Raw genomic sequence first — 24,385 nt, 5'->3', positions numbered from 1 at the left:
CCTCAATCCTCAATCTTCAATCATTAATACTCAATCTTCAATCCTCAATTCTCAATCCTAAATCCTCAAACCTCAATCCTCAATATTCAACACACAACCGTCAACCATCAATTCTCAATACTCAACCATCAATCGTCAATTCTCAATACTCAATAGAATATCCCGAATTCTCAAGATTCAATACTCAATCCACAATATTCAATAATCAAATCTCAACCCTCAAACATCAATTCTCAATACTCAATCCTCAACAGTCGGTCCTCTCTCTTCAATCCTCCATCCTCAACTCTCTATCCTCAAGCGTGAATCCTCAATCCTCAATCCTGAACCCTCAATCCTCAGTCCTCAAACCTCAATTCCGAATCCTCAGTCCTGAATGCTCAATCTTCATCCCTTAGTCCGCAACAATCAATTGTCAATCCTCAATCCTCAATAGAATATCCTCAATTCACAGTTTTCAATACTCAATCCCCAATCTTCAAACTTCAAATCTCAATCCACAGACATCAATTCTCATCACTCAACCCTCAACACTCAGTCCTCAATCCTCAATCCTAGATCCTCAATCCCCAATCCTCAATCCTTAATCCTCAATCTTCAATCCTCAATAACCAGTCCTCAATCTTCAATCCTCAATGCTCAATCTTCAATCCTCAATCCTCAGTCCGCAATCCTCAATCCTCATTCATCAATCCTCAATCCTCAACCGTCTGTCCTCGTCCTCAATCCTCAGCCCTCAATCCTCAATCTCAAACCTCAATCCTCAACCGTCAGCCATCGTCCTCAATCCTCAACCCTCAACCCTCAATCCTCAATCATCAATACTCAATCTTCAATCCTCAATCCACAATCCTCAATCCTCAATATTCAACACTGAACCCTCAACCATCAATCACCAATATTCAAACATCAATCCTCAATTCTCGATACTCAATAGAATATCCTGAATTCTCATGGTTCAATGCTAAATCCCCAATCTCAATCTTCAAATCTCAATCCACAAACATCAATTCTCATCACTCAACCCTCAACACTCAGTCCTCAATCTTCAATCCTCAATCCTTAATCCTCAATCCTCAATCATCAATCCTCAATCTTCAATCCTCAATACTCAATCTTCAATCCCCAATCCTCAATCCTCAATCCTCAATCCACAATCCTCAATCCTCAATCCTCAATCCTCAATCCTCAATACTCAATCTGCAATCCTCAATCCTCAATCCTCAATCCTCAATGCTCATTCTTCAATCCCCAATACCCAATCCTCAATCTTGAATCCTCAATCCTCAATCCTCAATTCTCAATCCTCAATCCTCAATCCTCAATCCTCAATCTTCAATCCTCAATACTCAATCTTCAATCCCCAATCCTCAATTCTCAATTCTCAATCCTCAAGCCTCAATGTTCAATCCTCAATACTCCATCTTCAATCCTCAATCCTCAATCCTCAATCCTCAATCCTCAATCCTCATTCTTCAATCCTCAATACCCAATCCTCAATCTTCAATCCTCAATCCTCAACTCTCAATCCTCAATCCTCAATCCTCAGACCTCACACATCAATACTCAACCCTCAGTCCTCGTCCTCAATCCTCAATCCTCAATCCTCAATATTCAATCATCAATACACAATCTTCAACCCTCAATCTTCAATCTTCAATACTCAATCTTCAATCCTCAATCCTCAATCCTCAATCCTCAATCCTCAATCCTCAGGCATCAATACTCAATCTACAATATTCAATCCTCAATCCTTAATCCTCAATCCACAATCCTCAACCTTCAACACTCAATACTCAATCTTCAATCCTCAATCCTCAATCCTCAATCCTCAATCCTCAATCCTCAATCCTCAATCCTCAATCCGCAATATTCAATCCTCAATACTCAATCTTCAATCAGCAATACTCAATCCTCAATTCTCTGTCGCCAATCCTCAGTCATCAATCCTCAATCTTCAATACTCAATCGTCAATCCTTAGTCCTCAATCCTCAACCTCAATCCTCGTTCCTCAAACCTCAATCCTCAACCCTCAGTCTTCATCCTCAATCCTCAAACCTCAATCCTCAATCCTCAATATTCAATCATCAATACTCAATCTTCAATCCTCAATCCTCAAACCTCAGTCCTCAATCCTCATTCTTCAATCCTCAATCCTCAATCCTCAATCCTCAATCCTCATTCTTCTATCCTCAATACCCAATCCTCAATCATCAATCATCAATATTCAATCTTCAGTCCTCAATCCTCAATCCTCAATCCTCAATCCTCAATCCTCAATGTTCAATCCGAAATACCCAGTCCTCAATCTTCAATCCCCAATCCTCAATCCTCAATCCTCATCCCTCAATACTCAATCCTCTATCCTCAGTCCTCAAACCTCAATCCTGAATCCACAATCCTCAATCTTCAATCCTCAATCCTCATCCCTCAATACTGAATCCTCTATCCTCAGTCCTCAAACCTCAATCCTGAATCCACAATCCTCAATCTTCAATCCTCAATCATCAGTCCTCAATTCACAACCCTCAATCCTCAATACTCAATCATCAATCATCAATATTCAATCTTCAGTCCTCAATCCTCAATCCTCAATACTCAATCCTCAATCCTCAATGTTCAATCCACAATACCCAATCCTCAATCTTCAATCCTCAATCCTCAATCCTCAATCCTCAATCCTCAATACTCAATCCTCAATTCTCAGTCCTCAAACCTCAATCCTGAATCCACAATCCTGAATCCTCAACCTTCAGTCCGCAGTCCTCAACAATCATTCGTCAGTTCTCAATCCTCAATACAATATCGTCAATTCACACTTTTCAATACTCAATACTCAGTCTGCAATCTTAAAATCTCTATCCACAAACTTCAATTCTCATCACTCAACCCTCAACACTCAGTCCCCCATCCTCAATCTTCAATCCTCAATCCTCAATCCTCAATTCTCAATACTCAATCCTCAGCCCTCAGACCTCAAACCTCAATCCTCAATAATCGATTACCAAACCTAGATCCTCAATCCTCAATCCTCAATCCCCAATCATCAATCGTCAATAATCAATCTCCAATCCTAGGTCCTCAATCCGCAACCCTCAATCCTCAATCCTCAATCCTCATCCTTCGATCCTCAATACCCAATCCTCAATCTTCAATCCTCAATCATCAGTCCTCAATCCTCAATCCTCAATCCTCAATCCTCAATCCTCAATTCTCAATCCTCAATCGTCAACCCTCAGCCCTCATCCTCCATCCTCAATCCTCAATCCTCAATCCTCAATCTTCAATCCTCAATTCTCAATCTTCAATCCTCGATCGTCAATAATCTATCTCCAATCCTAGTTCCTCAATCCGCAACCCTCAATCCTCAATCCTCAATCCTCATTCTTCAATCCTCAATACCCAATCCTCAATCTTCAATCCTCAATCATCAGTCCTCAATTCTCAATCCTCAATCCTCAGTCCTCAGTCGTCAAACCTCAGTCCCCGACCCTCAGCCCTCATCCTCAATCCTCTGTCCTCAATGCTCAATCCTCAAACCTCAATCCTCTACCGTCAGTCCTCGTCCTCAATCCTCAAACCTCAATACTCAATCCTCAATATTCAATCATCAATACTCAATCCTCAATCTTCAATCCTCAATCATCAGTCCTCAATCCCCAATCCTCAATCTTCAATCCTCAACATCAATCCTCAATCCTCAATCCTCAATCCTCAATCTTCAATCCTCAAACCTCAATCCTCAATCCTCAATCCTCAATCCTCAATCCTCAATCCTCAATCCTCAATACTCAATCTGTAATCCTCAATCCTCAATCCTCAATCCTCAATTCTCATTCTTCAATCCTCAATGCCCAATCCTCAATCTTCAATCCTCAATCATCAGGCCTCAATTCTCAATCCTCAATCCTCAGTCCTCAATTCTCAATCCCCAATACTCAGTCCTCAATCCTCAATCCTCAATCCTGAATCCTCAATCCTCAATCCTCAATCCTCAATACTCAATCTGCAATCGTCAATCCTCAATCCTCAATCCTCAATCCTCAATCCCCAATACTCAGTCCTCAATCGTCAATCCTCAATCCCCAATCCTCAATCTTCAGTCCTCAACCTCAATCCTCAATACTCAATCCTCAATCCTCAATAATCAATCCTCAATACTCAATCTTCAATCCTCAATCCGCAATCCTCAGTCCTCAATCCTCAATCCTCAATCCTCAATCCTCAATCCTCAGTCCTCAATCCTCAATACTCAATCTGCAATCGTCAATCCTCAATCCTCAATCCTCAATCCTCATTCTTCAATCCTCAATACCCAATCTTCAATCTTCAATCCTCAATCCTCAATCCTCAATTCTCAATCCTCAATCCTCAATCCTCAGACCTCAAACATCAATATTCAACCCTCAGTCCTCGCCCTCTATCCACAACCATCAATCCTCAATCCTCAACCTTCAATCATCAATATTCAATCTTCAATCCTCAATCCTCAATCCTCAATCCTCAATCCACAATCCTCAATCTTCAATCCTCAATCCTCAATCCTCAATCCTCAATCCTCAATCTTCAATCCTCAATACTCAATCTTCAATCCCCAATCCTCAATTCTCAATCCTCAATCCTCAATCTTCAATCTTCAATACTCAATCTTCAATTCCCAATCCTCAATTCTCAATCCTCAAGCCTCAATTTTCAATCCTCAATACTCAATCTTCAATCCTCAGTCCTCAATCCTCAATCCTCAATCCTCAATCCCCAATCCTCAATATTCAACACACAACCCTCAGCCAACAATCCTCAATACTCAACCATCAGTCCTCAATTCTCAATACACAATAGAATATCCTGAATCCGCATGGTTCGATACTCAAACAACAATATTCAATAATCAAATCTCAATCCTCAATCATCATTCCTCAATACTCAATTTCAATCCTCAATCCTCAATCTTCAATCCTCAATCCTCAATTATCAATCCTCAATCCTCAATCCTCAATCTTCAATCCTCAATACTCAATCTTCAATCCCCAATCCTCAATCCTCAATCCTTAATCCACAATCCTCAATCCTCAATCCTCAATCCTCAATCCTCAATACTCAATCTGCAATCCTCAATCCTCAATCCTCAATCCTCAATGCTCATTCTTCAATCCCCAATACCCAATCCTCAATCTTGAATCCTCAATCCTCAATCCTCAATTCTCAATCCTCAATCCTCAATCCTCAATCCTCAATCTTCAATCCTCAATACTCAATCTTCAATCCCCAATCCTCAATTCCCAATTCTCAATCCTCAAGCCTCAATGTTCAATCCTCAATACTCAATCTTCAATCCTCAATCCTCAATCCTCAATCCTCAATCCTCAATCCTCATTCTTCAATCCTCAATACCTAATCCTCAATCTTCAATCCTCAATCCTCAATCCTCAATCCTCAATCCTCAGGCATCAATACTCAATCTACAATATTCAATTCTCAATCCTCAATCCTCAGTCCTCAATTCTCAATCCCCAATACTCAGTCCTCAATCCTCAATCCTCAATCCTGAATCCTCAATCCTCAATCCTCAATCTTCAATACTCAATCTTCAATCCTCAATCCTCAATCCTCAATCCTCAATCCTCAATCCTCAGGCATCAATACTCAATCTACAATATTCAATCCTCAATCCTTAATCCTCAATCCACAATCCTCAATCCTCAATCCTCAATTCTCAATCCTCAATCCTCAATCCTCAATCCGCAATATTCAATCCTCAATACTCAATGTTCAATCAGCAATACTCAATCCTCAATTCTCAGTCGCCAATCCTCAGTCATCAATCCTCAATCTTCAATACTCAATCGTCAATCCTTAGTCCTCAATCCTCAACCTCAATCCTCGTTCCTCAAACCTCAATCCTCAACCCTCAGTCTTCATCCTCAATCCTCAAACCTCAATCCTCAATCCTCAATATTCAATCATCAATACTCAATCTTCAATCCTCAATCCTCAAACCTCAATCCTCAATCCTCATTCTTCAATCCTCAATCCTCAATCCTCAATCCTCAATCCTCATTCTTCAATCCTCAATACCCAATCCTCAATCATCAATCATCAATATTCAATCTTCAGTCCTCAATCCTCAATCCTCAATCCTCAATCCTCAATCCTCAATGTTCAATCAGAAATACCCAATCCTCAATCTTCAATCCCCAATCCTCAATCCTCAATCCTCATCCCTCAATACTCAGTCCTCAATTCTCAGTCCTCAAACCTCAATCCTGAATCCACAATCCTCAATCTTCAATCCTCAATCATCAGTCCTCAATTCTCAATCCTCAATCCTCAATCCTCAACCCTCAATGTTCAATCCGAAATACCCAATCCTCAATCTTCAATCCCCAATCCTCAATTCTCAATTCTCAATCCTCAATCCTTAATCCTCAGACCTCAAACATCGATATTCAACCCTCAGTCCTCTTCCTCAATCCACAACCCTCAATCCTCAATCCTCAATATTCAATCATCAATATTCAATCTTCAATCCTCAATCCTCAATCCTCAATCCTCAATCCTCAATCCTCAATCCTCAATCTTCAACCCTGAATCCCAATCCTCAATACTCAATCCTCAATCTTCAATCCTCAATACTCAATCTTCAATCCTCAATCCTCAATCCTCAATCCTCAATCCTCAATCCTCAACCTTCAATCCTCAACACTCAATATTCAATTCTCAATCCTCAATCCTCAATCCTCAATCCTCATTCTTCAATCCTCAATACCCAATCCTCAATCATCAATCATCAATCCTCAATCCTCAATCCTCAATCCTCAATCTTCAATCCTCAATACTGAATCTTCAATCCCCAATCCTCAATTCTCAATCCTCAATCCTCAATGTTCAATCCTCAATACTCAATCTTCAATCCTCAATCCTCAATCCTCAATCCTCAATCCTCAATCCTCATTCTGCAATCCTCAGCACCCAATCCTCAATCTTCAATCCTCAATCCTCAACTCTCAATCCTCAATCCACAATCCTAAGACCTCACACATCAATACTCAACACTCAGTCCTCGTCCTCAATTCACAACCCTCAATCCTCAATCCTCAATCATCAATCATCAATATTCAATCTTCAGTCCTCAATCCTCAATGCTCAATCATCAATCCTCAATCCTCAATGTTCAATCCACAATACCCAATCCTCAATCTTCAATCCTCAATCCTCAATCCTCAATCCTCAATCCTCAATACTCAATCCTCAATTCTCAGTCCTCAAACCTCAATCCTGAATCCACAATCCTGAATCCTCAACCTTCAGTCCGCAGTCCTCAACAATCATTCGTCAGTTCTCAATCCTCAATACAATATCGTCAATTCACACTTTTCAATACTCAATACTCAGTGTGCAATCTTAAAATCTCTATCCACAAACTTCAATTCTCATCACTCAACCCTCAACACTCAGTCCCCCATCCTCAGTCTTCAATCCTCAATCCTCAATCCTCAATTCTCAATACTCAATCCTCAGCCCTCAGACCTCAAACCTCAATCCTCAATAATCGATTACCAAACCTAGATCCTCAATCCTCAATCCTCAATCCCCAATCATCAATCGTCAATAATCAATCTCCAATCCTAGGTCCTCAATCCGCAACCCTCAATCCTCAATCCTCAATCCTCATCCTTCAATCCTCAATACCCAATCCTCAATCTTCAATCCTCAATCATCAGTCCTCAATTCTCAATACTCAATAGAATATCCTGAATCCGCATGGTTCGGTACTCAAACAACAATATTCAATACTCAAATCTCAATCCTCAATCTTCAATCCTCAATACTCAATTTCAATCCTCAATCCTCAATCTTCAATCCTCAATCCTCAATTATCAATCCTCAATCCTCAATCCTCAATCTTCAATCCTCAATACTCAAACTTCAATCCTCAATCCTCAATCCTCAATCCTCAATCCTCAGTCCACAATCCTCAATCCTCAATCCTCAATCCTCAATCCTCAATACTCAATCTGCAATCCTCAATCCTCAATCCTCAATCCTCAATGCTCATTCTTCAATCCTCAATACCCAATCCTCAATCTTCAATCCTCAATCCTCAATCCTCAATTCTCAATCCTCAATCCTCAATCCTCAGACCTCAAACATCAATATTCGACCCTCAGTTCTCGTCCTCAATCCACAACCCTCAATCCTCAATCCTCAATTTTCAATCATCAATATTCAATCTTCAATCCTCAATCCTCAATCCTCAATCCTCAATCCTCAATCCTCAATCTTCAATCCTCAATCCTCAATCCTCAATCCTCAATCCTCAATCCTCAATTCTCAATCCTCAATCGTCAACCCTCAGCCCTCATCCTCCATCCTCAATCCTCAATCCTCAATCCTCAATCTTCAATCCTCAATTCTCAATCTTCAATCCTCGATCGTCAATAATCAATCTCCAATCCTAGTTCCTCAATCCGCAACCCTCAATCCTCAATCCTCAATCCTCATTCTTCAATCCTCAATACCCAATCCTCAATCTTCAATCCTCAATCATCAGTCCTCAATTCTCAATCCTCAATCCTCAGTCCTCAGTCGTCAAACCTCAGTCCCCGACCCTCAGCCCTCATCCTCAATCCTCTGCCCTCAATGCTCAATCCTCAAACCTCAATCCTCTACCGTCAGTCCTCGTCCTCAATCCTCAAACCTCAATACTCAATCCTCAATATTCAATCATCAATACTCAATCTTCAATCCTCAATCCTCAATCCTCAATCCTCAATCCCCAATCCTCAATATTCAACACACAACCCTCAGCCAACAATCCTCAATACTCAACCATCAGTCCTCAATTCTCAATACTCAATAGAATATCCTGAATCCGCATGGTTCGATACTCAAACCACAATATTCAATAATCAAATCACAATCCTCAATCTTCATTCCTCAATACTCAATTTCAATCCCCAATCCTCAATCTTCAATCCTCAATCCTCAATTATCAATCCTCAATCCTCAATCCTCAATCTTCAATCCTCAATACTCAATCTTCAATCCCCAATCCTCAATCCTCAATCCTCAATCCACAATCCTCAATCCTCAATCCTCAATCCTTAATCCTCAATACTCAATCTGCAAGCCTCAAACCTCAATCCTCAATCCTCAATGCTCATTCTTCAATCCCCAATACCCAATCCTCAATCTTGAATCCTCAGTCCTCAATCCTCAATTCTCAATCCTCAATCCTCAATCCTCAATCCTCAATCTTCAATCCTCAATACTCAACCTTCAATCCCCAATCCTCAATTCTCAATTCTAAATTCTCAATCCTCAAGCCTCAATGTTCAATCCTCAATACTCAAACTTCAATCCTCAATCCTCAATCCTCAATCCTCAATCCTCATTCTTCAATCCTCAATACCCCATCCTCAATCTTCAATCCTCAATCTTCAACTCTCAATCCTCAATCCTCAATCCTCTGACCTCACACATCAATACTCAACCCTCAGTCCTCGTCCTCAGTCCTCAATCCTCAATCCTCAATATTCAATCATCAATACTCAATCTTCAACCCTCAATCTTCAATCCTCAATACTCAATCTTCAATCCTCAATCCTCAATCCTCAATCCTCAATCCTCAATCCTCAGGCATCAATACTCAACCTACAATATTCAATCCTCAATCCTTAATCCTCAATTCACAATCCTCAACCTTCAACACTCAATACTTAATCTTCAATCCTCAATCCTCAATCCTCAATCCTCAATGTTCAATCAGAAATACCCAATCCTCAATCTTCAATCCCCAATCCTCAATCCTCAATCCTCATCCCTCAATACTCAGTCCTCAATTCTCAGTCCTCAAACCTCAATCCTGAATCCACAATCCTCAATCTTCAATCCTCAATCATCAGTCCTCAATTCTCAATCCTCAATCCTCAATCCTCAATCCTCAATGTTCAATCCGAAATACCCAATCCTCAATCTTCAATCCCCAATCCTCAATTCTCAATTCACAATCCTCAATCCTTAATCCTCAGACCTCAAACATCGATATTCAACCCTCAGTCCTCTTCCTCAATCCACAACCCTCAATCCTCAATCCTCAATATTCAATCATCAATATTCAATCTTCAATCCTCAATCCTCAATCCTCAATCCTCAATCCTCAATCCTCAATCCTCAATCTTCAACCCTGAATCCCAATCCTCAATACTCAATCCTCAATCTTCAATCCTCAATACTCAATCTTCAATCCTCAATCCTCAATCCTCAATCCTCAATCCTCAATCCTCAACCTTCAATCCTCAACACTCAATATTCAATTCTCAATCCTCAATCCTCAATCCTCAATCCTCATTCTTCAATCCTCAATACCCAATCCTCAATCATCAATCATCAATCCTCAATCCTCAATCCTCAATCCTCAATCTTCAATCCTCAATACTGAATCTTCAATCCCCAATCCTCAATTCTCAATCCTCAATCCTCAATGTTCAATCCTCAATACTCAATCTTCAATCCTCAATCCTCAATCCTCAATCCTCAATCCTCAATCCTCATTCTGCAATCCTCAGCACCCAATCCTCAATCTTCAATCCTCAATCCTCAACTCTCAATCCTCAATCCACAATCCTAAGGCCTCACACATCAATACTCAACACTCAGTCCTCGTCCTCAATTCACAACACTCAATCCTCAATCCTCAATCATCAATCATCAATATTCAATCTTCAGTCCTCAATCCTCAATGCTCAATCATCAATCCTCAATCCTCAATGTTCAATCCACAATACCCAATCCTCAATCTTCAATCCTCAATCCTCAATCCTCAATCCTCAATCCTCAATACTCAATCCTCAATTCTCAGTCCTCAAACCTCAATCCTGAATCCACAATCCTGAATACTCAACCTTCAGTCCGCAGTCCTCAACAATCATTCGTCAGTTCTCAATCCTCAATACAATATCGTCAATTCACACTTTTCAATACTCAATACTCAGTGTGCAATCTTAAAATCTCTATCCACAAACTTCAATTCTCATCACTCAACCCTCAACACTCAGTCCCCCATCCTCAGTCTTCAATCCTCAATCCTCAATCCTCAATTCTCAATACTCAATCCTCAGCCCTCAGACCTCAAACCTCAATCCTCAATAATCGATTACCAAACCTAGATCCTCAATCCTCAATCCTCAATCCCCAATCATCAATCGTCAATAATCAATCTCCAATCCTAGGTCCTCAATCCGCAACCCTCAATCCTCAATCCTCAATCCTCATCCTTCAATCCTCAATACCCAATCCTCAATCTTCAATCCTCAATCATCAGTCCTCAATTCTCAATACTCAATAGAATATCCTGAATCCGCATGGTTCGGTACTCAAACAACAATATTCAATAATCAAATCTCAATCCTCAATCTTCAATCCTCAATACTCAATTTCAATCCTCAATCCTCAATCTTCAATCCTCAATCCTCAATTATCAATCCTCAATCCTCAATCCTCAATCTTCAATCCTCAATACTCAAACTTCAATCCTCAATCCTCAATCCTCAATCCTCAATCCTCAGTCCACAATCCTCAATCCTCAATCCTCAATCCTCAATCCTCAATACTCAATCTGCAATCCTCAATCCTCAATCCTCAATCCTCAATGCTCATTCTTCAATCCTCAATACCCAATCCTCAATCTTCAATCCTCAATCCTCAATCCTCAATTCTCAATCCTCAATCCTCAATCCTCAGACCTCAAACATCAATATTCGACCCTCAGTTCTCGTCCTCAATCCACAACCCTCAATCCTCAATCCTCAATCTTCAATCATCAATATTCAATCTTCAATCCTCAATCCTCAATCCTCAATCCTCAATCCTCAATCCTCAATCTTCAATCCTCAATCCTCAATCCTCAATCCTCAATCCTTAATCCTCAATTCACAATCCTCAACCTTCAACACTCAATACTTAATCTTCAATCCTCAATCCTCAATTCTCAATCCTCAATCCTCAATCCTCAATCCTCAATCCTCAATGTTCAATCCGAAATACCCAATCCTCAATCTTCAATCCCCAATCCTCAATCCTCAATCCTCATCCCTCAATACTCAATCCTCAATTCTCAGTCCTCAAACCTCAATCCTGAATCCACAATCCTCAATCTTCAATCCTCAATCATCAGTCCTCAATTCTCAATCCTCAATCCTCAATCCTCAATCCTCAATGTTCAATCCGAAATACCCAATCCTCAATCTTCAATCCCCAATCCTCAATCCTCAATTCTCAATCCTCAATCCTTAATCCTCAGACCTCAAACATCGATATTCAACCCTCAGTCCTCTTCCTCAATCCACAACCCTCAATCCTCAGTCCTCAATATTCAATCATCAATATTCAATCTTCAATCCTCAGTCCTCAATCCTCAATCCTCAATCCTCAATCCTCAATCCTCAATCTTCAACCCTGAATCCCAATCCTCAATACTCAATCCTAAATCTTCAATCCTCAATACTCAATCTTCAATCCTCAATCCTCAATCCTCAATCCTCAATCCTCAACCTTCAATCCTCAACACTCAATATTCAACTCTCAATCCTCAATCCTCAACCCTCAATCCTCATTCTTCGATCCTCAATACCCAATCCTCAATCATCAATCATCAATCCTCAATCCTCAATACTCAATCCTCAATCTTCAATCCTCAATACTGAATCTTCAATCCCCAATCCTCAATTCTCAATCCTCAATCCTCAATCCTCAATGTTCAATCCTCAATACTCAATCTTCAATCCTCAATCCTCAGTCCTCAATCCTCAATCCTCATTCTGCAATCCTCAACACCCAATCCTCAATCTTCAATCCTCAATCCTCAACTCTCAATCCTCAATCCTCAATCCTCAGACCTCACACATCAATACTCAACCCTCAGTCCTCGTCCTCAATTCACAACACTCAATCCTCAATCCTCAATCATCAATCATCAATATTCAATCTTCAGTCCTCAATCCTCAATCCTCAATCCTCAATCCTCTATCCTCAATGTTCAATCCACAATACCCAATCCTCAATCTTCAATCCTCAATCCTCAATCCTCAATCCTCAATCCTCAATACTCAATCCTCAATTCTCAGTCCTCAAACCTCAATCCTGAATCCACAATCCTGAATCCTCAACCTTCAGTCCGCAGTCCTCAACAATCATTCGTCAGTTCTCAATCCTCAATACAATATCGTCAATTCACACCTTTCAATACTCAATACTCAGTCTGCAATCTTAAAATCTCTATCCACAAACTTCAATTCTCATCACTCAACCCTCAACACTCAGTCCCCCATCCTCAATCTTCAATCCTCAATCCTCAATCCTCAATTCTCAATACTCAATCCTCAGTCCTCAGACCTCAAACCTCAATCCTCAATAATCGATTACCAAACCTAGATCCTCAATCCTCAATCCTCAATCCCCAATCACCAATTGTCAATAATCAATCTCCAATCCTAGGTCCTCAATCCGCAACCCTCAATCCTCAATCCTCAATCCTCATCCTTCAATCCTCAATACCCAATCCTCAATCTTCAATCCTCAATCATCAGTCCTCAATTCTCGATCCTCAATCCTCAGTCCTCAGTCGTCAAACCTTAGTCCCCGACCCTCAGCCCTCATCCTCAGCCCTCGGTCCTCAATGCTCAATCCTCAAACATCAACCCTCTACCGTCAGTCCTCGTCCTCAATCCTCAAACCTCAATCCTCAATTCTCAATATTCAATCATCAATACTCAATCTCCAATCCTCAATCCTCAATCCTCAATCCTCAATCCCCAATCCTCAATATTCAACACACAACCCTCAGCCAACATTCCTCAATACACAACCATCAATCCTCAATTCTCAATACTCAATAGGATATCCTGAATCCGCATGGTTCGGTACTCAAACCACAATATTCAATAATCAAATCTCAATCCTCAATCTTCAATCCTCAATACTCAATTTCAAACCTCAATCCTCAATCTTCAACCCTCAATCCTCAATTATCAATCCCCAATCCTCAATCCTCAATCTTCAATCCTCAATACTCAATTTTCAATCCTCAATCCTCAATCCTCAATCCTCAGTCCACAATACTCAATCCTCAATCCTGAATCCTCAACCCTCAATACTCAATCTGCAATCCTCAATCCTCAATCCTCAATCCTCAATGCTCATTCTTCAATCCTCAATACCCAATCCTCAATCTTCAATCCTCAATCCTCAATCCTCAATTCTCAATCCTCAATCCTCAATCCTCAGACCTCAAACATCAATATTCAACCCTCAGTTCTCGTCCTCAATCCACAACCCTCAATCCTCAATCCTCAATCTTCAATCATCAATATTCAATCTTCAATCCTCAATCCTCAATCCTCAATCCTCAATCCTCAATCCTCAATCTTCAATCCTCAATCCTCAATCCTCAATCCTCAATCCTCAATCCTCAATTCTCAACCCTCAATCGTCAACCCTCAGCCCTCATCCTCCATCCTCAATCCTCAATCCTCAATCCTCAATCTTCAATCCTCAATTCTCAATCTTCAATCCTCGATCCTCAATCATCAATCCTCAATCCTCAATCCTCAGGCATCAATACTCAATCTTCAATGCTCAATCCTCAATTCTCAATACTCAATCCTCAGTCCTCAGACCTCAAACCACAATCCTCAATAATCGATTACCAATCCTAGATCCTCAATCCACATTCCTCAATCCCCAATCATCAATCGTCAATAATCAATCTCCAATCCTAGTTCCTCAATCCGGAACCCTCAATCCTCAATCCTCAATCCTCATTCTTCAATCCTCAATACCCAATCCTCAATCTTCAATCCTCAATCATCAGTCCTCAATTCTCAATCCTCAATCCTCAGTCCTCATTCCTCAAACCTCAATCCTCAACCCTCAGTCCTCGTCCTCAATTCTCAATCCTCAATCCTCAAACCTCAATACTCAATCTTCAATCCTCAATAATCAATCTCCAATCCTAGATCCTCAATCCCCATCCTTCAATCCTTAATACTCAATCTTCAATCCTCTATCCCCAGTCATCAATCTTCAATCCTCATTGCTCAATCCTCAATCCTCAATCCTCAGTCCTCAATCCACAATCCTCAATCCTCAAACCTCAATCCTCAACCGTCAGTCCTCGTCCTCAATCCTCAAACCTCAATCCTCAATCCTCAATATTCAATCATCAATACTCAATCTTCAATCCTCAGTGCTCTATCCTCAATCCTCAATCCTCAATCCTCAATATTCAAGACACAACCCTCAGCCATCAATCCTCAATACTCAACCATCAATCCTCAATTCTCAATACTCAATAGAATATTCTGAATACTCATGGTTCAATACTCAATCCACAATATTCAATAGTCAAATCTCAATCCTCAATCTTCAGTCCTCAATACTCAACTTCAATCCTCAATCCTCATTCTGCAATCCTAAACACCCAATCCTCAATCTTCAATCCTCAATCCTCAACTCTCAATCCTCAATCCTCAATCCTCAGACCTCACACATCAATACTCAACCCTCAGTCCTCGTCCTCAATTCACAACCCTCAATCCTCAATCCTCAATCATCAATCATCAATATTCAATCTACAGTCCTCAATCCTCAATCTTCAATCCTCAATACTCAATCCTCAATGTTCAATCCACAATACCCAATCCTCAATCTTCAATCCTCAATACTCAATCCTCAATCCTCAATCCTCAATACTCAATCCTCAATTCTCAGTCCTCAAACCTCAATCCTGAATCCACAATCCTGAATCCTCAACCTTCAGTCCGCAGTCCTCAACAATCATTCGTCAGTTCTCGATCCTCAATACAATATCGTCAATTCACACCTTTCAATACTCAATACTCAGTCTGCAATCTTAAAATCTCTATCCACAAACTTCAATTCTCATCACACAACCCTCAACACTCAGTCCCCCATCCTCAATCTTCAATCCTCAATCCTCAATCCTCAATTCTCAATACTGAATCCTCAGTCCTCAGACCTCAAACCTCAATACTCAATAATCGATTACCAATCCTAGATCCTCAATCCTCAATCCTCAATCCCCAATCATCAATCGTCAATAATCAATCTCCAATCCTAGGTCCTCAATCCGCAACCCTCAATCCTCAATCCTCAATCCTCATCCCTCAATCCTCAATACCCAATCCTCAATCTTCAATCCTCAATCATCAGTCCTCAATTCTCGATCCTCAATCCACAGTCCTCAGTCGTCAAACCTCAGTCCCCGACCCTCAGCCCTCATCCTCAATCCTCGGTCCTCAATGCTCAATCCTCAAACATCAACCCTCTACAGGCAGTCCTCGTCCTCAATCCTCAAACCTCAACCCTCAATCCTCAATATTCAATCATCAGTACTCAATCTTGAATCCTCAATCCTCAATCCTCAATCCTCAATCCTCAATCCCCAATCCTCAATATTCATCACACAACCCTCAGCCAACATTCCTTAATACTCAACCATCAATCCTCAATTCTCAATACTCAATAGAATATCCTGAATCCGCATGGTTCGGTACTCAAGCCACAATATTCAATAATCAAATCTCAATCCTCAACCATCAATCCGCAATACTCAATTTCTATCCTCAATCCTCAATCTTCAACCCTCAATCCTCAATTATCAATCCTCAATCCTCAATCCTCAATCTTCAATCCTCAATACTCAATCTTCAATCCTCAATCCTCAATCCTCAATCCTCAATCCACAATCCTCAATCCTCAATCCTCAATCCTCAATCCTCAATACTCAATCTGCAATCCTCAATCCTCAATCCTCAATCCTCAATGCTCATTCTTCAATCCTCAATACCCAATCCTCAATCTTCAATCCTCAATCCTCAATCCTCAATTCTCAATCCTCAATCCTCAATCCTCAGACCTCAAACATCAATATTCAACCCTCAGTTCTCGTCCTCAATCCACAACCCTCAATCCTCAATCCTCAATCTTCAATCATCAATATTCAATCTTCAATCCTCAATCCTCAATCCTCAATCCACAATCCTCAATCCTCAATCCTCAATCCTCAATCTTCAATCCTCAATTCTCAATCTTCAATCCTCGATCCTCAATCATCAATCCTCAATCCTCAATCCTCAGGCATCAATACTCAATCTTCAATGCTCAATCCTCAATCCTCAATCCTCAATCCTCATTCCCCAACCCTCAATCCTCATTCCTCAAACCTCAACCCTCAACCCTCAGTCCTCATACTCAATTCTCAATTCTCAATCCTCAATCCTCAATCCTCAATCTTCAATCCTCAATAATCAATCTCCAATCCTCAATCCTCAATCCTCGATCCTCAGTCCTCAGGCATCAATACACAATCTTCAATACTCAATCCTCAATTCTCAATCCTCAATCCTCAATCATCGGACCTCAAACATCAATATTCAACCCTCAGTCCTCGTCCTCTATCCACAACCTTCAATCCTCAATCCTCAATCTTCAATCATCAATATTCAATCTTCAATCCTCAATCCTCAATCCTCAATCCTCAATCCTCAATCCTCAATCCTCAATCCTCAATCCTCATTCCTCAATCCTCAATCTTCAATCCTCAATACTCATTCTTCAATCCCCAATCCTCAATTCTCAATCCTCAAGCCTCAATGTTCAATCCTCCATACTCAATCTTCAATCCTCAATCCTCTATCCTCAATCCTCAATCCTCATTCTTCAATCCTCAATACCCAATCCTCAATCTTCAATCCTCAATCCTCAACTCTCAGTTCTCAATCCTCAATCCTCAGACCTCACACATCAATACTTAACCCTCAGTCCTCGTCCTCTATCCACAACCTTCAATCCTCAATCCTCAATCTTCAATCATCAATATTCAATCTTCAATCCTCAATCCACAACCCTCAATCCTCAATCCTCAATCATCAATCATAAATATTCAATCTTCAGTCCTCAATCCTCAATCCTCAATCCTCAAACCTCAATCCTCAATGTTCAATCCGAAATACCCAATCCTCAATCTTCAACCCTCAATCCTCAATCCTCAATCCTCAACCCTCAATACTCAATCCTCAATTCTCAGTCCTCAAACCTCAGTCCTGAATCCACAATCCCCAATCTTCAATCCTCAATTATCAGTCCTCAATTCTCAATCCTCAATCCTCAGTCCTCATTCCTCAATCCTCAATCCTCAATCCTCAATCCTCAATCCTCAATCCTCAATACTCAATCTGTAATCCTCAATCCTCAATCCTCAATCCTCAATCCTCATTCTTCAATCCCCAATCCTCAATTCTCAATCCTCAAGCCTCAATGCTCAATCCTCAATACTCAATCTTCAATCCTCAATCCTCTATCCTCAATCCTCAATCCTCATTCTTCAATCCTCAATACCCAATCCTCAATCTTCAATCCTCAATCCTCAACTCTCAGTCCTCAATCCTCAATCCTCAGACCTCACACATCAATACTTAACCCTCAGTCCTCGTCCTCAATCCACAACCCTCAATCCTCAATCCTCAATCATCAATCATAAATATTCAATCTTCAGTCCTCAATCCTGAATCCTCAATCCTCAAACCTCAATCCTCAATGTTCAATCCGAAATACCCAATCCTCAATCTTCAATCCTCAATCCTCAATCCTCAATCCTCAACCCTCAATACTCAATCCTCAATTCTCAGTCCTCAAACCTCAGTCCTGAATCCACAATCCTCAATCTTCAATCCTCAATTATCAGTCCTCAATTCTCAATCCTCAATCCTCAGTCCTCATTCCTCAAACCTCAATCCTCAACCCTCAGTCCTCATCCTCAATTCTCAATTCTCAATCCTCAATCCTCAATACTCAATCCTCAATCCTCAATAATCAATCTCCAATCCTAGATCCTCAATCCCCAATCTACAATCCTTAATACTCAATCTTCAATCCTCAATCCCCAGTCATCAATCTTCAATCCTCAATGCTCAATCCTCAGTCCTCAATGCTCAGTACTCAATCGACAATCCTCAATCCTCAAACCTCAATCCTCAACCGTGAGTCCTCGTCCTCAATCCTCAAACCTCAATCCTCAATGCTCAATATTCAATCATCAATACTCAATCTTCAATCCTCAGTGCTCTATCCTCAATCCTCAATCCTCAATCCTCAATATTCAAGACACAACCCTCAGCCACCAATCCTCAATACTCAACCATCAATCCCCAATTCTCAATACTCAATAGAATATTCTGAATACTCATGGTTCAATACTCAATCCACAATATTCAATAATCAAATCTCAATCCTCAATCTTCAGTCCTCAATACTCAATTTCAATCCTCAATCCTCAATTCTCAATCCCCAATACTCAATCCTCAATAGTCAACCCTCAATCCCCAATCCTCAATCTTCAATCCTCAATACTCAATTTTCAATCCTCAATCCTCAATCCTCAATCCTCAGTCCACAATACTCAATCCTCAATCCTGAATCCTCAATCCTCAATACTCAATCTGCAATCCTCAATCCTCAATCCTCAATCCTCAATGCTCATTCTTCAATCCTCAATACCCAATCCTCAATCTTCAATCCTCAATCCTCAATCCTCAATTCTCAATCCTCAATCCTCAATCCTCAGACCTCAAACATCAATATTCAACCCTCAGTTCTCGTCCTCAATCCACAACCCTCAATCCTCAATCCTCAATCTTCAATCATCAATATTCAATCTTCAATCCTCAATCCTCAATCCTCAATCCTCAATCCTCAATCCTCAATCTTCAATCCTCAATCCTCAATCCTCAATCCTCAATCCTCAATCCTCAATTCTCAACCCTCAATCGTCAACCCTCAGCCCTCATCCTCCATCCTCAATCCTCAATCCTCAATCCTCAATCTTCAATCCTCAATTCTCAATCTTCAATCCTCGATCCTCAATCATCAATCCTCAATCCTCAATCCTCAGGCATCAATACTCAATCTTCAATGCTCAATCCTCAATTCTCAATACTCCATCCTCAGTCCTCAGACCTCAAACCACAATCCTCAATAATCGATTACCAATCCTAGATCCTCAATCCACATTCCTCAATCCCCAATCATCAATCGTCAATAATCAATCTCCAATCCTAGTTCCTCAATCCGGAACCCTCAATCCTCAATCCTCAATCCTCATTCTTCAATCCTCAATACCCAATCCTCAATCTTCAATCCTCAATCATCAGTCCTCAATTCTCAATCCTCAATCCTCAGTCCTCATTCCTCAAACCTCAATCCTCAACCCTCAGTCCTCGTCCTCAATTCTCAATCCTCAATCCTCAAACCTCAATACTCAATCTTCAATCCTCAATAATCAATCTCCAATCCTAGATCCTCAATCCCCATCCTTCAATCCTTAATACTCAATCTTCAATCCTCTATCCCCAGTCATCAATCTTCAATCCTCATTGCTCAATCCTCAATCCTCAATCCTCAGTCCTCAATCCACAATCCTCAACCCTCAATACTCAATCCTCAATTCTCAGTCCTCAAACCTCAGTCCTGAATCCACAATCCTCAATCTTCAATCCTCAATTATCAGTCCTCAATTCTCAATCCTCAATCCTCAGTCCTCATTCCTCAAACCTCAATCCTCAACCCTCAGTCCTCATCCTCAATTCTCAATTCTCAATACTCAATCCTCAATACTCAATCCTCAATCCTCAATAATCAATCTCCAATCCTAGATCCTCAATCCCCAATCTACAATCCTTAATACTCAATCTTCAATCCTCAATCCCCAGTCATCAATCTTCAATCCTCAATGCTCAATCCTCAGTCCTCAATGCTCAGTACTCAATCGACAATCCTCAATCCTCAAACCTCAATCCTCAACCGTGAGTCCTCGTCCTCAATCCTCAAACCTCAATCCTCAATGCTCAATATTCAATCATCAATACTCAATCTTCAATCCTCAGTGCTCTATCCTCAATCGTCAATCCTCAATCCTCAATATTCAAGACACAACCCTCAGCCACCAATCCTCAATACTCAACCATCAATCCCCAATTCTCAATACTCAATAGAATATTCTGAATACTCATGGTTCAATACTCAATCCACAATATTCAATAATCAAATCTCAATCCTCAATCTTCAGTCCTCAATACTCAATTTCAATCCTCAATCCTCAATTCTCAATCCCCAATACTCAATCCTCAATAGTCAACCCTCAATCCCCAATCCTCAATCTTCAATCCTCAACCTCAATCCTCAATCCTCAATCCTCAATCCTCAATATTCAATCCTCAATACTCAATCTTCAATCCTCAATCCTCAATCCTCAATCCTCAATCCTCAATCTTCAATCCTCAATCCTCAATCCTCAATGTTCAATCCACAATACCCAATCCTCAATCTTCAATCCTCGATCCACAATCCTCAATCCTCAATCCTCAATCCTCAATACTCAATCCTCAATTCTCAGTCTTCAAACCTCAATCCTGAATCCACAATCCTGAATCCTCAACCTTCAGTCCTCAATTCTCAATCCCCAATCCTCAGACCTCAGTCGTCAAACCTCAGTCCCCGACCCTCAGCCCTCATCCTCAATCCTCGCTCCTCAATGCTCAATCCTCAAGCATCAATCCTCTACCGTCAGTCCTCGGGCTCTATCCTCAAACATCAATCCTCAATCCTCAATATTCAATCATCAATACTCAATCTTCAATCCTCAACCCTCAATCCTCAATCCTCAATCCCCAATCCTCAATATTCAACACACAACCCTCAGCCAACATACCTCAATACTCAACCATCAATCCTCAATTCTCAATACTCAATAGAATAACCTGAATCCGCATGGTTCGGTACTCAAACCACAATATTCAATAATAAAATCTCAATCCTGAATCTTCAATCCTCAATACCCAATTTCAATCCTCAATCCTCAATCTTCAATCCTCAATCCTCAATTATCAATCCTCAACCCTCAATCCTCAATCCTCAATCCTCAATACTCAATATTCAATCCTCAATCCTCAATCCTCAATCCTCAGTCCACAATCCTCAATCCTCAATCCTCAATACTCAATCTGCAATCCTCAATACCCAATCCTCAATCCTCAATGCTCATTCTTCAATCCTCAATACCCAATCCTCAAACATCAATCCTCAATCCTCAATCCTCAATTCTCAATCCACAGTCCTCAATCCTCAAACCTCAAACATCAATATTCAACCCTCAGTTCTCGTCCTCAATCCACAACCCTCAATCCTCAATCCTCAATCTTCAATCATCAATATTCAATCTTCAATCCTCAATCCTCAATCCTCAATCCTCAATCCTCAATCCTCAATCCTCAATCCTCAATCCTCAATCCTCAATTCTCAATCCTCAATCCTCAACCCTCAGCCCTCATCCTCCATCCTCAATCCTCAATCCTCAATCCTCAATCTTCAATCCTCAATACTCAATCTGCAATCCTCAATACCCAATCCTCAATCCTCAATGCTCATTCTTCAATCCTCAATACCCAATCCTCAATCTTCAATCCTCAATCTTCAATCCTCAATTCTCAATCCTCAGTCCTCAATCCTCAGACCTCAAACATCAATATTCAACCCTCAGTTCTCGTCCTCAATCCACAACCCTCAATCCTCAATCCTCAATCTTCAATCATCAATCCTCAATCCTCAATCTTCAATCCTCAATTCTCAATCTTCAATCCTCGATCCTCAATCATCAATCCTCAATCCTCAATCCTCAGGCATCAATACTCAATCTTCAATGCTCAATCCTCAATCCACAATCCTCAATCCTCATTCCCCAACCCTCAATCCTCATTCCTCAAACCTCAATCCTCATTCCTCAAACCTCAATCCTCAACCCTCAGTCCTCATACTCAATTCTCAGTCCTCAATCCTCAATCCTCAATCCTCAATCTTCAATCCTCAATAATCAATCTCCAATCCTCAATCCTCAATCCTCGATCCTCAGTCCTCAGGCATCAATACTCAATCTTCAATACTCAATCCTCAATCCTCAATCCTCAATCCTCAATCCTCAATCCTCAACCCTCAATCCTCATTCTTCAAACCTCAGTCCTCAAACCTCAGTCCTCATCCTCAATTCTCGATACTCAATCCTCAATCCTCAATCCTCAATATTCAATCCTCAATAATCAATCTCCAATCCTAGATCCTCAATCCCCAATCTTCAATCCTTAATACTCAATTCTCAATCCTCAAGCCTCAATGTTCAATCCTCAATACTCAATCTTCAATCCTCAATCCTCTATCCTCAATCCTCAATCCTCATTCTTCAATCCTCAATACCCAGTCCTCAATCCTCAATTATCAATCCTCAATCCTCAATCCTCAATCCTCAATCCTCAATACTCAATATTCAATCCTCAATCCTCAATCCTCAATCCTCAGTCCACAATCCTCAATCCTCAATCCTCAATACTCAATCTGCAATCCTCAATACCCAATCCTCAATCCTCAATGCTCATTCTTCAATCCTCAATACCCAATCCTCAATCTTCAATCCTCAATCCTCAATCCTCAATTCTCAATCCACAGTCCTCAATCCTCAGACCTCAAACATCAATATTCAACCCTCAGTTCTCGTCCTCAATCCACAACCCTCAATCCTCAATCCTCAATCTTCAATCATCAATATTCAATCTTCAATCCTCAATCCTCAATCCTCAATCCTCAATCCTCAATCCTCAATCCTCAATCCTCAATCCTCAATCCTCAATTCTCAATCCTCAATCCTCAACCCTCAGCCCTCATCCTCCATCCTCAATCCTCAATCCTCAATCCTCAATCTTCAATCCTCAATTCTCAATTTTCAATCCTCGATCCTCAATCATCAATCCTCAATCCTCAATCCTCAGGCATCAATACTCAATCTTCAATGCTCAATCCTCAGTCCACAATCCTCAATCCTCATTCCCCAACCCTCAATCCTCATTCCTCAAACCTCAATCCACATTCCTCAAACCTCAATCCTCAACCCTCAGTCCTCATACTCAATTCTCAATTCTCAATCCTCAATCCTCAATCCTCAATCTTCAATCCTCAATAATCAATCTCCAATCCTCAATCCTCAATCCTCAATCCTCAATCCTCAATCCTCAATCCTCAATCCTCAATCCTCAATCCTCAATCCTCAATCCTCAATACTCAATCCTCAATTCTCAGTCCTCAAACCTCAATCCTGAATCCACAATCCTGAATCCTCAACCTTCAGTCCGCAGTCCTCAACAATCATTCGTCAGTTCTCAATCCTCAATACAATATCGTCAATTCACACCTATCAATACTCAATACTCAGTCTGCAATCTTAAAATCTCTATCCACAAACTTCAATTCTCATCACTCAACCCTCAA

The sequence above is a fragment of the Calliopsis andreniformis genome, unplaced genomic scaffold (assembly GCF_051401765.1).
Source record: "Calliopsis andreniformis isolate RMS-2024a unplaced genomic scaffold, iyCalAndr_principal scaffold0135, whole genome shotgun sequence".
Taxonomy (NCBI): Eukaryota; Metazoa; Arthropoda; class Insecta; order Hymenoptera; family Andrenidae; genus Calliopsis; species Calliopsis andreniformis.
The sequence above is the reverse complement of the archived record's forward strand: the minus strand, read 5'-3'. Positions refer to the sequence as shown.